Genomic DNA, 15,151 nt, shown 5'->3' on the forward strand with positions numbered 1-15,151 from the left:
CTCCGATTTGGCCACTGGGGAAATCAGCGTGGAAAAATGAGTCGGGGGTATGAAATTTACCTCGATCGGCGGTCGAAAATCCCTCCGGTGCGGCGGCCGGCTTCTGGTTCGTCTTCTCCGGCGAGGGCAGGCGGCTAGGGTTTGGGGTCTGGTGTGGGGGTCTTATTTATACTCTTTTGCCTTTTGATCTCAGCCGTCCATTTTGTTTTAATCTGGGCCGTCCGTTTTTGATTAAATCTGGGCCGTCCGTGCGATTAAATCTGGGCCGTCCGTGCGCGCGATTGATCTGGGCCGTCCGATCATGCGCATGCGGATCGCCAACGTGGCCCTTCCCCGGTCAACGTGGTTTTGCCACGTTGCAGGTCCTGGTTGGCCAGGACTGCTGACGTGGCTGCTGACGTGGCACATGCGTTTTTTTTTTTTTTTTTTTTTTTCCTTCCTTCAGTTTCTTCAATTTCCCCGGGCGCTACAGATATATTCTTCTGAGTTACTTTTGGCCATTCATCCTATTTTTTTTGTTTTTAAGACCCTAATTGATTTTCTCCAAAATGTCAGCTTTCTATCATGAAAACCCTTTCTGTAACACCCCAAGTGTATTATTATTATTATTTTTTTTTCAATTTATTTTATTTTGTAATTATTGGAATTTTATTTGATTTTTTATTTAATTTAATTTAATAAAAATAAAAATAATAATAATGATAAAATTTGGTAAAAATATTATTTGGATTTAATTGAAATTGATTTTGGGAAAAAGGGGTGAAAATTTGGATTATGGGGGTGTTTTTGAAAAGAAAAATGGAAACCGGGGGTCAAAACACAATTTAGAAAAGTTGTGCCACGTCAGCAGCCACGTCAGCAGCCCCGGCCAACCAGGACGCGCCGCGTGACAAGAAAACGGTGACAGGGGACGGGCCACGTGGACGATCCGCGTGCGCGCGATCGGACGACCCAGATCCGTTTCCGCGCGCACGAACGGCCCAGATCAAACGTGTGCACGGACGGTCCAGATTCACGCGCACGGACGGCCCAGATTGCATCGCGAGGGACGGCCCAGGTTTAATCCCAATTAAATCACGATCGAATGGTCCAGATTTAATCTTGATGGACGGTTGAGATTAAAAGGCAAAGGGTATAAATACCCCCACCCACACCTGACCAAAGAAACCCTAGCCGCTAGTGCTCGCCGGAGAAGAAGAACCAAACGCCGGAGGAGCCGGCCGCTGCCACCCGCCGCCACACCGGGGAAGTTTTTGACCGCTGATCGAGGTAAATTTTCTCTCCCTTGCTCATTTTCCGACGCTGAGTCCGCCTATAGCCAAACTGGAGCAAAACCACCGGCCAAACGGTCGAAAAATCCAGTCGAAACCCAGCGGCGGCGCCGCGCCCCTCTTCGATTTTTACCTTCGATGAGGCCCTTCCCGGCCTTCGTTTGATGCAAATTTTATACCACTGTGATCACCATTCTTTTCTCTACAGGTTAATCGGAGCCAAATATCAAAACGCGACTCACGTCGGAGGAGCCACCGTACCCGAGAGCACCGCCGCCGGTAAGTTTCAGTTTCTCATGATTTTTCAGCCCACCGAGGGCCCTAGGGTTGTTCTATCGTAGGGATCGATGCAAGCGTGGCCGAATTTGGCCGAAAACAGCCAACCCAAGGCGAATCGCCGCTGCTTACGGCGGCACCGACGCCGGAGCACGACGGAGCCGCTGTGCCGGAATTGCGATATTGGCTGAAAGGGGCCCTAGGTCTAATTTGGGATTTTTTGGGGCACGTGCAGGTACCAGTAGTGTGTTTCAGTTTCCCGGGAAAAATTCAGAGAAAATTAGGGACAACCTGTAGGCGCACTGTAGAGCTGTATTGGGACCCCGAAACAAGTAAGGACCCCTCACCCTATTTTCTATCACGGTATTAAAGCTAAATAAATAATTAAACTATACTGTGTGACTTTATAGATGTATAATTGATTAAGGTTGCCAATGGAGCCCAAGTCTGATACAGTGTTGGTATGTTATTGTTTGATTTAATTTTCAGTATTAAATGCAGCATGATGTTTGATGTAATTACGTTATGGTCTCGTATGTATGAATCATGGTTTCTTTTATTATAGTTTGTATTATGATGAGCCCGATACTGTGTTGTCTTATCTAGTGTCCATTATTGGTTTACATGTTGTGTGTGTTTGGATGATTGAAATCAAGAAAAATGGCAAAAAGGTTATGTGAATTGATAAGTGGATAATGTGGACAGCCTGACTAGATATCCTGGGAGATGGTGGACGGACCGGGTTCGTAGGGAACTCTACCGGGAACGTGGTCTCTCATACCGGACGGGGTATGGAGACCTTATGTGTTTTGGCGCCCATACCGGACGGGGTATGGGGACAGCCCGTTTCACCCTCATACTGGACGGGGTATGGGGACGGCCCATTTCACCCTTATACCGGACAGGGTATTGAGGTTCATGGTTTTGGCGCCCATACCGGACGGGGTATGGGGATGGCCCTGGAATCAGGTTATAAATGTTAAGGATTCACGGGTAGCGGGACCCCTATGGATCCCCATGGATACTAGTAGGCTGGTAAATGAGGAAAATATGTTGTTTAATGATTGAAATGCAAAGGCGTGGCAAGTATTATGTTATACAGTTCATATGATTTCATGATGATGATAATGTTATTGCTTTCATATGTTGTTTTATGTATCTCACCGAGGTAAGTGGATAGTAAAGGATTTTATTATTGATAAAAGAATTTGTTATAAATTATGCTCCATTTGTCTTCTTGTGTTTTCTACCCACCTTTACCTCCGTAGCGGTGAGATAGTGTAATGTCTTTACTGGGCTGGTGTAGCTCATTCCTTATTTAACCATTTCAAATCAGGAAGACATTGTTCCCGAGCCCGTTCTGCAGGAAGACGGCGAAGGGGACGCCTAAAGACTCCGTAGTTATATTTATAGTTCTTATTTTCGAGTATCTCTTTTAGTTAGTTTGTTCTTTTATATTTTGAGCACGTTTTTGGTCTTTGTGTAAGGGATGTTAATCAAAATTTTTATTACGCTTCCGCATTTGACATTTTTAATACATATATTTCATTCTAAATTTCCGGGGCCGTTACACTTTCACTCTCGATTATCTTACCTTGTTGCTGCATCATCACATATCTATATACACTTTCAGGTTTAGCCTTTTATGATGCACGATCTAACATTTTACTAAAAGTTTAGAGATCTTTCCCATTTTTTTCAATCCTAATCATGCATACATCCTCCGAAAGAAGGAATTTAAAAATATAAATCTCAATTTTGGTGTTTAAAACCCAAATTTGTCTTACCTCCTGTCACCGCGTGGATGTTTACTTGTAATGTCGATTCTCTCTCAAGTCCTCCTTAGCGATGCCGTAACACAATGCCATCGGTTACTCTTTAGATCTTCTTACTTTTTCTACCCATCCTTCTCTCGATCAGACTAGCTATTTTAAGATCTTACTTCCTCTCTAGAATTTCATACTTGTTCGGCTTGCTCTCTTTTGAGTCGATCTAACAATCACTCTCTTGCGATCGACCCTCCCTCTTTTATTAGGGTTCCCTCCCCCCCCCCCCCAAATGGCTGAGAAGAAGAAGTTTTTATAAGGGTTGTGAGGACTATTTGATGTCAAGGGTAGATCTGCATCGTTGGTTTCATCTCTTTTTTTTTTTAAATTCCTAAATTTCCCTTCTTTTTTGGAAATCCTTACAACCTAGCCCCTATATCATCTCCATATTGCTCCTCTTTTTTCAAAACCTTAGAGATTTTGTCCTTTCTTTTAACTTTTTATAGTATTTTAAAATTTTATTTCTACTAAATCTTTCCAACATACTTCGAGGGTCGCTATTCGATTTTTTGGGATGTTACATATCCTTATCCTGCAAGTTTCTTCAAAACACTTTCAAGCCATTCAATTATGAATTAGATTATGCACATTTAACAAAATGATCCACATTTAAATTACTTACCTCTGTACCCATTCTACAGAACTATACTCATTTACCTGTACTATTTTGTTTCATCCATTCTTGAATTTAGACATGTGCAACAATTTTTCTAACAAGTTGGAACATTATAACAGGACATACATATCACTAAGACCATTCAACACAGCCACTGAACTTACCTAATTATATTTTTTCATTCTCATCATTACACCTCTTTTATATATGTTTTTCTTTAATTTCTTTCCCACCAGATTTCACACTCGGCTCCACCAGCCTAACTCCCTATTTGCTTTGATCACACCAGAATGTAATGCACGCACGTACACAGAGCTTGCACTTTACACATCGAACCAAGCCCTTCAGAGCCTTCTCTTTCTCGACTACGTCTCTGGCCTCATTTATCACATGCATTTAGGAGATTCACTCCCATTCAAACTCTCTTATATTCGGTTCCCTCTGCTAACTGAACATGGGTCAGCTGTTCCACATCACACGACTAACATAGGCCACAAACACACCATAATGACAGGCGTTGATTTCCACATCACACGGGTAGCATGGGTCTACTGTTGTTTCCTCCGCTTTACTCTCCCTCAAAACAGGCCCTAATTTCCCATCTATTTTTTGTCTCCAATGTTCATTCATACTTTTCCATTTTTTTATTTTTAAATTAATTTACATTCAAGTGTCCCTCTTTTTTTATCAGATCTGATTTATTCTTCTGGGTTACTTTTAGCCATTCATCCTATTTTCTAGTTTTTAAGACCCTAATTGGTTTTCTCTAAAATGTCAGCCTTCTATCATGAAAACCCTTTCAGTAAACTATATTGTGTTAGTGTCGATGTGTGAAGTGTGTTGTTCTGTGACTATAAGCGTAAATTAATATTACTACTAATATTACTGCTACTACTAGTACCAATACTACTATTACTACTACTACTAATGGTACTATTACTACTAATATTACTGCCACTGTTAGTACTACTGTTACTCCTACTGCTGCTACTACTATTACTACTGTTATTACTACTACTACTACAGTTACTACTGCTATTATTACTACTATTTTTACTAGTTCTACTGCCACTGCTAGTGCTATTATTGCTAATACTACTACTGCTACTACTGCTGCTACTAATATTACTACTATTATTACTGCATTATATATAACACCACAAAAAATCTTATTTTAATAGTATTATTAACTATCCAACATTTTTTTTCTAGATTTTCTTACTTGAATTAATTAATCAATTTAAATAAGGAAAAAAAGTTTCCTTGTCATATAAATTCAATTGAAGGAGAATTTAAATGTACAAATCAACATACAAATGGCAAATTGATAAATTAATTTGTTTTATGAAAAAAATAAAAAAACATAGGCTAGCTGAATATAATAATTTGTTGAGATATGAGAAGAAGAAGTAAGACAGATAATTAAGAAACTCAAGTTTTGATTTATGATTGATGCTAAAAGCCTTCAAGTAAAAAGTATATATAGGTAGTAGAACTACTACTAATACTACTAATGCTACTATTAATAGTACTAATACTACTGTTACTGCTATTACTACTGTTACTTCTACTACTGCTACTATTTTTATTACTGCTACTACTGCTACTACTGTTATTATTACTACAACTTCTATTATTATTGCTACTACTGTTATTATTACTACAACTTCTATTATTACTGTTACTACTGCTACTAATACTGCTACAGCTACTGCTGCTACTATTGCTACTACTATTACTACTACTGTCACTACTATTACGTTATATATAACACCACAAAAAATCTTATTTTAATAGTATTATTAACTATCCAGTATTTTTTCATATTTTTTTACTTTAATTAATTAATTAATTTAAATAAGAAAAAAAAGTTTCGTTGTCATATTAGTTCAATTAAAGAGAATTTGAATGTATAAATCAATTAACAATTGACAAAATCATTAATTAGGTATAATTTGTTTTTGTTAGAAAAAATGAATAAATAGGCTGCCTATATATAATAATTTATTGAAATATGAGAGTAAGAAGTAAGAGAGGCTAATTGAGAAACTCAAGTTTTGATTTGTGGTTAATGTTAAAAGCCTTTAAGTACATGGGTATTTATAGGTACTAGTACTAATACTACTACTACTACTAATGCTACTACTACTATTAATACTATTGCTACTACTACTACTACTGTTACTTCTACTGTTGCTATTACTGCCAATATTTTTACTACTATTACTATTTCTACTATTGCTACTACTACTATTACTACTACTACTACTGCTAATACTGCTGCTGCTACTACTACTACTCCTGCTCCTACTATTGCTACTACTACTGCATTATATGTAACACCAAAAAAAATTTAGTTTACTTTAACAATATTATTAACTATCCAGCCTTTTTTTTTTAGATTTCTTTACTCTAAATTAATTATTAATTTAAATGAGAAAAAAAAAAGTTCTACTGCCATATTAATTCAATTGAAGAAGAATTTGAATGTACAAATTAACATATAAATAGAAAATGATAAATTAGGCTTCATTTATTTTTGTTAGAAAATATGAAGAGATAGGCTAGCAGAATATAACAATTTGTTGAAATATGAAATGAAGAAGTAAGAGAGACAAATTGAGAAACTCAAGTTTTGATTTGTGGTTGATGCTAAAAGCTTTCAAGTACATGGATATTTATAGGTACTACTACTAATAATACTATTACTACTATTACTACTAATACTACTACTACTACTACTACTACTAATACTTTTGCTACTTCTACTGCTACTGTTACTTCTATTGCTGCTATTACTGTTACTACTGTTAACGACACTACTGCTGCTACTGCTGCTAGTACTACTACTGCTATTACCACTGCTACTACTACTACTATTAATACTGTATAACTATTGCTACTACTACTACTGCTATTACTACTGTATTTTATGTAATAACACAAAAAGTTAAGTTTATTTTAATAGCATTATTAATTATCCAACATTTTTTTTAGATTTCCTTACTTGAATTAATTAATTAATTTAAATGAGCAAAAAAAAGTTTTGTTGTCATATTAATTCAATTGAAGAAGATTTTGAATGTATAAATTAACCTTTAAAAAAAATAATCAATTAGGCTTCATTTGTTTTTGTCAGAAAAAATGAAGATATAGGGTAGCTGAATATAATAATTTGATGAAATATGAGAGGAAGAAGTAAGAGAGACTAATTAAGAGACTCAAGTTTTGATTTGTGATCGATGCTAAAAGCTTTCGAGTACATGAGTATTTATAGGTACTAGTACTACTATTACTACTAATATTACTACTAGTACTAATATTATTGTTACTTTTTACTGCTGTTATTACTATTATTACTACCACAACAGGTACTACTGCTACTATTGCCACTAACACTTCTACTACTATTACTGCTGCAAATACTGCTACTTTTACTGTTGCCACTGTTGCTACTGCTACTGTTAGTACTACTGCATTATATGTAATACCATAAAAAATTTAGTTTATTTTAATAGTATTATTAACTATCTAGTATTTTTTTTTTATTTTCTTATTTGAATTAATTAATTAATTTAAATAAAGAAAAAAAGTTTTGTTGCCATATTAATTCAATTGAAGAGAATTTGAATGTACAAATCAACCTACAAATGGCAAAATGATCAATTAGACGTGATTTGTTTTTTGTTAGAAAAAATGAAGATATAGACTAGCTGGATATGATAATTTATTGAAATATGAGAGGAAAAAATAGGAGAGACTAATTGAGAAACTCAAGTTTTAATTTGTCGTTGATGCTAAAAGCTTTCAAGTACATGGGTATTTATAGATATTATTACTATTACTACTGCTAATATTACTAATGCTACTACTACTACTAACATTACAGCCACTACAGTTGCTATTGCTACTATTGTTACTATTTTTACTGCTGCTACTAGTACTATTATTACTACTACTACTATTAATACTACTACAACTACTGCTGCTATTTCTATTGCTACTACTAATGCATTATATGTAACATCACAAAAAATCTGGTTTATTTTAATATTATTATTTTTTTAATTTAAATGAGGAAAAAAATTTGTTGTCATATTAATTCAATTGATGAAGAATCTAAATGTACAAATCAACCTACAAATGGCAAAATGATAAATTAACTTTGATTTATTTTTGTTAGAAAAAAATGAAGAGATAGGCTAGCGGAATATAATAATTTATTGAGATATTGGAGTAAAAAATAAGAGATACTAATTGAGAAACACAAGTTTTCATTTGTGGTTGATGCTAAAAGCCTTCATGTACATGGGTATCTATAGGTACTACTACTCGTTGTACTACTACTACTAATACTGCTATTACTACTAATACTACTACTACTTCTGCTACTGTTATTTCTATTATTACTACTATTGCTACTACTGCTATAGCAAGTACTACTGATGTTATTGCTACTATCGTTACTATTTCTACTACTACTATTGCTGCTACTACTACTACTACTAATATTGTAACTGCTACTGTGGCTACTACTGCTACCACTACTACTGCATTATATATAACACCATAATAATTCTAATTTATTTTAATAGTATTATTAACTATCCAGCTTTTTTTTTTCAAATTTCTTTACTTGAAATTAATTAATTAATTTAAATGAGAGAAAAAAGTTTCATTGCCATATTAATTCAATTGAAGAAGAATTTGAATAAAAATTAACCTACAAATGATAACACGATCAATTAGGCTTGATTTGTTTTTGTTAGAAAAAATGAAGAGATAGGCCAGCTAAATATAATAATTTTTTGAAGTATGAGAGGAAGAAATAAGAGAGACGAATTGAGAAACTCAAGTTTTGATTTGTGGTTGATGCAAAAAGCTTTTAAGTGCATTGATATTTATAGGTACCACTAGTACTACTACTATTACTAGTATTACTATTACTGATACTACTACTACTAATACTTTTGCTACTACTACTATTACTGTTACTTCTATTACTGCTACTACTACTAATGTAACAGCCCCGAAAATTTAGAATGAAACATGTGTATTAAAAATGTCAAATGCGGAAGCGTAATAAAAATTTTGATTAACATCCCTTACACAAAAAAATAAAAACGTGCTCAAAATATAAAAGAACAAACTAACTAAAAGAGATACTCGAAAATAAGAATTATAAATATAACTACAGAGTCTTTAGGCGTCCCCTTTGCCGTCTTCCTGCGGAACGGGCTCGGGAACAATGTCTTCTTGATCTGAAATGGTTAAATAAGGAATGAGCTACACCAGCCCAGTAAAGACATGACACTATCTCACCGCCACGGAGGTAAATGTGGGTAGAAAACACAAAAAGACCAATGGAGCATAATTTATAATAAATTCTTTTATTAACATAAAAACCTTTACTGTCCACTTACCTCGGTGAGATCCATAAAACAACATGTGAAAGCAATAACATTATCATCATCATGAAATCATATGAACTTTATAACATAACATATATCACACCTTTACATTTCAATCATCAGAAAACAGATTTCCTCTTTTACCAGCCTACTAGTATCCCTGAAGATCCATAGGGGGTCCCCCTCTACACGTGAACCATTAATATTTACAACCTGATTCCAGGGCCATCCCCATACCCCGTCCGGTATGGGCGCTAAAACACATAAGGTCTCCATACCCCGTCTGGTATGAGAGACCACGTTCCCGGTCGGGTTTCCTACGGACCCGGTCCGTCCACCATCTCTCAGGATATCTAGTCAGGCTGTCCACATTATCCACTTATCAATTCACATAACCTTTTTGCCATTTTTCTTGGTTTCAATCATCCAAACACACACAACATGTAAACCAATAATGGACACTAGATAAGACAACACAGTATCGGGTTCATCATAATACAAACTATAATAAAAGAAACCATGATTCATACATACGAGACCATAACGTAATTACATCAAACATCATGCTGCATTTAATACTGAAAATTAAATCAAACAATAACATACCAACACTGTATCAGACTTGGGCTCCATTGGCAACCTTAATCAATTATACATTTATAAGGTCACACAGTACAGTTTAATTATTTATTTAGCTTTAATACTGTGATAGGAAATAGGGTGAGGGGTCCTTACTTGTTTCGGGGTCTGAATACGGCTCTATAGTGCGCCTACAGGCTGTCCCTAATTTTCCCTAAATTTTTCCTGGGGAACTGAAACGCACTACTGGTACCTGCACGTGTCCCAAAAAATCCCAAATTAGACCTAGGGCCCTTTTCGGCCAATATCGCAATTCCAGCACGACAGCTCTACCGAGCTCTAGTTTGGCCATAGGCAGACTCAGCGTCAAAAAACGAGCAAGGAGGAGAAAAATTACCTCGATCGGCGGTCAGAAACTTCCCCGGTGCGGTGGCGGCCGGCTCCTCCGGCGTCTGGTTCTTCTTCTCCGGCGAGCACTGGCAGCTAGGGTTTCTTTGGTCAGGTGTGGGTGGGGGTATTTATACCCTTTGCCTTTTAATCTCGACCGTCCATCAAGATTGAATCTGGACCGTTCGATCGCGATTTAATTGGGATTAAATCTGGGCCGTTCATCGCGATGCAATCTGGGCCGTCCGTGCCTGATTGAATCTGGGCCGTCCGTGCGCGTGAATCTGGGCCGTCTGTGTGCACGTTTGATCTGGGTCGTTCGTAATTTATTTCCCGACGGCACTGTTGGGCTTTACTCATAGTTTCTGGCTCATCCGCCGGTCCTTTTGCTCCAATTTGGCCATGGAGGTGTTCAAAATTGAATTTCGAGCGAATAAAAATTTTTTTACCTCTTTTGGCGGTCGAAGGTGGCTCTGGTATGACAGTAAGAGGCGGTCGACTCCCTTCCTGGTGACTGGTTCTTCTTCGGCAAGGGGGTCTGGCGGCTAGGGTTAGGGTTTGGTGTGAAGTGAGGTATTTATATCTGTTTCCTTTTAATCTAGGCTATCCATCGTGTTTGATCTGAGCTCTCCGATCGTGTTTAAATAAGAAGTGAATCTGGATCATTTATTGCGATTTGATATGAGTCGTCTGATCGTGTTTAAATAGAAAATGAATCTGGACCGTTCATCGCGATTTGATCTAGATCGTATGATCACGTTTAAAGGGGAACGGATCCAGACCATCCACACGTACAGGAACAAATCTGAATCATCTGATCGCGGTCATGCGGTTGCCAGCATAGCCTTCCGCGTGGCACCGCACTAGCGTGCCTTGCCATGCTGCGGACTCCAGTTCATCAAGGCTGTTGACTGGGCATCCTACGTAGCACATTTTTCCTAAATTATGTTTTGACCTCTAATTTTTTATTTTTCTTTCAAAAATATCCCCAGAACCCAAATTTTTACCCTTTTTCCCAAAATTATTTTTAATTTCATCCACCATCTATTTTTCTTCATTTTTACATTAAATAAAAATTCAAAAAATTTAAAATTATATTTGTACATTAATTTTAAATATATTAAAATTAATTCTGGGTATTACAAAAATTGACCTTGATCAAGGAGATTTGTAGCTTTCTAGGGATGGCATGTTATTACTGTAGGTTTGTGGAAGGATTTTCTAATCTAGCTACTCCTTTGACCCAGCTCACATAGAAGAACATCAAGTTTTAGTGGAACGAGATTTTGAAAGGAGCTTTTCAGAACTAAAGAAGTAGTTGACTACTGCACTTGTATTGGCCTTGCCGAGTGTATTTCACACCAAGAGGACCAAGATCTAGATCCCGATCAACAAGAAGGTTGTGAATAGTTCATCACCCGAACTCCTTCAAAAGCTAGTGAAGTTCGTCCTAAGATGCTTAGTTGTTTACTTTTCATTTATTTCTTTAATTTTTGTTTGTTCTTTTAGAAGAGACATTCTTGTATCCTTATTGGGTATTTTAAACTATTGTGTAAGGAATGTAAACCCTAACTCTATTATTCCGCTTCTCCATTCAATTCATATCTTTATTTTCTTTTAAGTTCTGGGTCATTACTGTTGGTATCAGAGCCACGTTCCTCAGAACCATTCCTTACACATAGACTTAAAAATTCCAAATACGAACTATTGCCTAACCCTTTATTATGAAAAATAAGTACAAATACACGAAGAGATGAGGTCTTTTATCGAATAGGGTAGCCCGAGATGGGTCGCTTTGAGAGGATGTCGATTGGCTCTTCGAGATTTTAGAGAGACTCATCTATACTCAGTAGGCCAGGGAAGAGAGAAGGGAACTGTCTAACCCTCCACCACTTCCACAAGATGAGTCACCCCTACAATGAGAGGATCTAATGCCACTTTGATGCAACTCTACTCCTCCATCGTATCATCTGACACTGTCACAATATAATTTAGAACCCCCATCGTATCATCTGACACCGTTACAGAGCCACCCGATCCCTCCCCAGGAACATCTGACCCCTCGTCCATGGGACTCAGTTTCACCCATGATGGACCTGACAGAGATTGACACAGGGAACCCTAATGTATTTCCAAGAATAAACTGGTTAGCGACGTATCACGCCACCGTGGATTATTTTCATGAGAAAAATTGTATTTAAGCCTCCTAACGAATAGTCATTTATAAGCTAATAAAAGTTTCGAAATATTATTCCCTTATAGTAATTCCTTTATTACATAACGCTTTAACTCGATTGTTTTCTCTAATTAGGCAAACTTAAGAAAGAAATTTGTATTTGAGAGATTTTGGTAGTTTGAGACTTCCCAGATGTTTTTCTGGATGAACTACCAGGATTGCCAATTGATAGAAAAGTTGAATTCACCATAGATCTTCAACCAGACACCCAGCATATCTCGATTGCCCCTTACCGCATGAGCCGTGTTGAGATGGAAGAGCTGAGGAAAAGGATAAATGAACTGTAGGATAGTGGATTCATCTGACATAGTGTGTCCTCTTGGGGTGCCGGAGTCACATTTATAGGGAAGGGGGATGAGATGTTAAGGCTACGTATTGAGTACAAATGGCTAAACAAGGTCACGATCAAGAACAAGTACCCATCCTCAGGATCGATGACCTTTTTGATCAGTTATAGGTTGCCCAAGTCTTCTCTAAAATAGACATGCGTTCAGGTTACCATCAGGCAAAGGTCAAGGCAGAAGATATTCTCAAAATAGCTTTGCGAACCAGGTACGGACACTATAAGTTCCTAGTCATGCCATTTGGACTAACCAACGTACCAATCATCTTCATGGATTTGATGAACAAGGCTTTTAGATAATTACTATATCAGTTCGTCATTGTATTTATCAATGATATCCTAATCTATTCAAAAGTAGAGAGGAACACGCTCACCATCAGACTTAGGTTTTCTAAGTTCTAAGAGAAAAGAAGTTGTATGCAAAGCAGAGTAAGTGTGGGTTCTAGCTCGAGCAGACTACCTTCTTATAGCACATCATATCAAGGGATGAAGTGTTAATAAACCCCAAAAAAGTTGAGGCAGTGCTCAGTTGGGAGAAATTGACCTCAATTAAGGAGATTCGTAGCTTTCTAAGGATGACAGGTTATTACTGCAGGTTTGTAGAAGAATTTTCTAGCCTAGCTGCTCCTTTGACTCAGCTCACAAAGAAGAACGTCAAGTTTGAGTGGAACAAGAACTGTGAAAGGAGTTTTTCATAATTAAAGAAGCGATTGACGAATGAACCTGTGTTGGCCTTACTGAGTGGGACAAGTGGATACATAGTTTATAGTGATGCCTCCTACCTGAGGCTGGGTTATGTTCTGATGCAGCATGGGAAGGTCATAGCTTATGGGTCCAGGCAGTTAAAGAGTCATAAGAAAAACTACCCCACCCATGACTTAGAACTTGCCGCGATTATCCACACCTTGAAGACTTAGCGTCATTACTTATATGAGGAGACTTTTCAGAGAATATAGATAGAACTTGAAACACATATTCACCCAAAAGAATCTGAACATGCGTCAGAGAATATGGATAGAACTCCTCAAGGACTACAATTGTAACATCTTGTATCACCCAGGTAAGAGCAATGTGGTAGCCGACGCACTCAATAGAAAAAGTGCAGGTATATTAGCTCACCTAATGATTTCAGAATGAAGGGTAATAGGGGCCGCACAACAGGTACAACTTTAGGACTTGAAGAGAGTTACATGCTTGACCCACTTGACTGTTCAACCTGAGTTGATATAGAGAATAAAGGAAGCCCAATCCACCGATTCCACCCTAGCAACCCTCATGAAGGATGCAGAACAGGGAGTAAATTCAAAATTTTGAGTTTCTACCGATGGATTGCTCAGAATTTAGGACAGGGTCTGTGTTCCACGTGACAGTGAGCTAAAAAGGGACATCATAACGGAGGCTCATAGCTCAAAGTTTGCCATGCATCTAGAAGCACTAAAATGTATTAAAGTATGCGACACTGATTTTGGGGGGAACAATATGAAAAAAGAGGTGGCCAACTTTGTTTCCAAGTGTTTGGTATGTCAATAAGTCAAAGCAGAGCATCAACGCCTAGGCGGGCTACTTCAGCCATTACCAATTTTCGAGTGGAAGTGGGAACACGTCACTATGGATTTCGTGATAGGATTGCCTGGGACACACTCGGGATATGATGCCATTTGGGTAATTATTGACTTGCTCACCAAGTCTTCCCACTTTTTGGCCATCAAAATGACCGACCCATTGGACAAGCTAGCAAGAATGCATATCCGGGACATAGTCAAGTTACATGAAATGTCAGTGATAGTAGTATCTGATTGGGACCCCAGGTTCACTTCTTAGTTTTGTCTTTTAGTACCGCATTCCACCCTCAGGCCGATGGAAAATCAGAAAGGATGATCCGCACATTGGAGGATATATTTCGAGCTTGTGTTCTTGACTTTGGGGGCCATTTGAATGATCAATTATCCTTAATAGAGTTCACCTACAATAACAGCTACTAAGCAAGTATCGGCATAGCTCTATACGAGACGTTATATGGCCGCCAAAAAAGGTAAAAATTCTCCTACCTACTCAGAATTTGATTGTGAATACCCCTTGGGACAAATCGGAGCAAAAAGAACGAGAGATACGCCGAAAACTGGGGGTAAAGCCTAGCACCGCCACCGCGAGCAAGACCCAAAATCACCTCCAATGAGCCCCTTTCTGTTTCTTGTTTCGTGTAATT

This window comes from Carica papaya, chromosome 6, assembly GCF_054855325.1.
Source record: "Carica papaya isolate Zhongbai chromosome 6, ASM5485532v1, whole genome shotgun sequence".
In the NCBI taxonomy this organism is placed as follows: Eukaryota; Viridiplantae; Streptophyta; class Magnoliopsida; order Brassicales; family Caricaceae; genus Carica; species Carica papaya.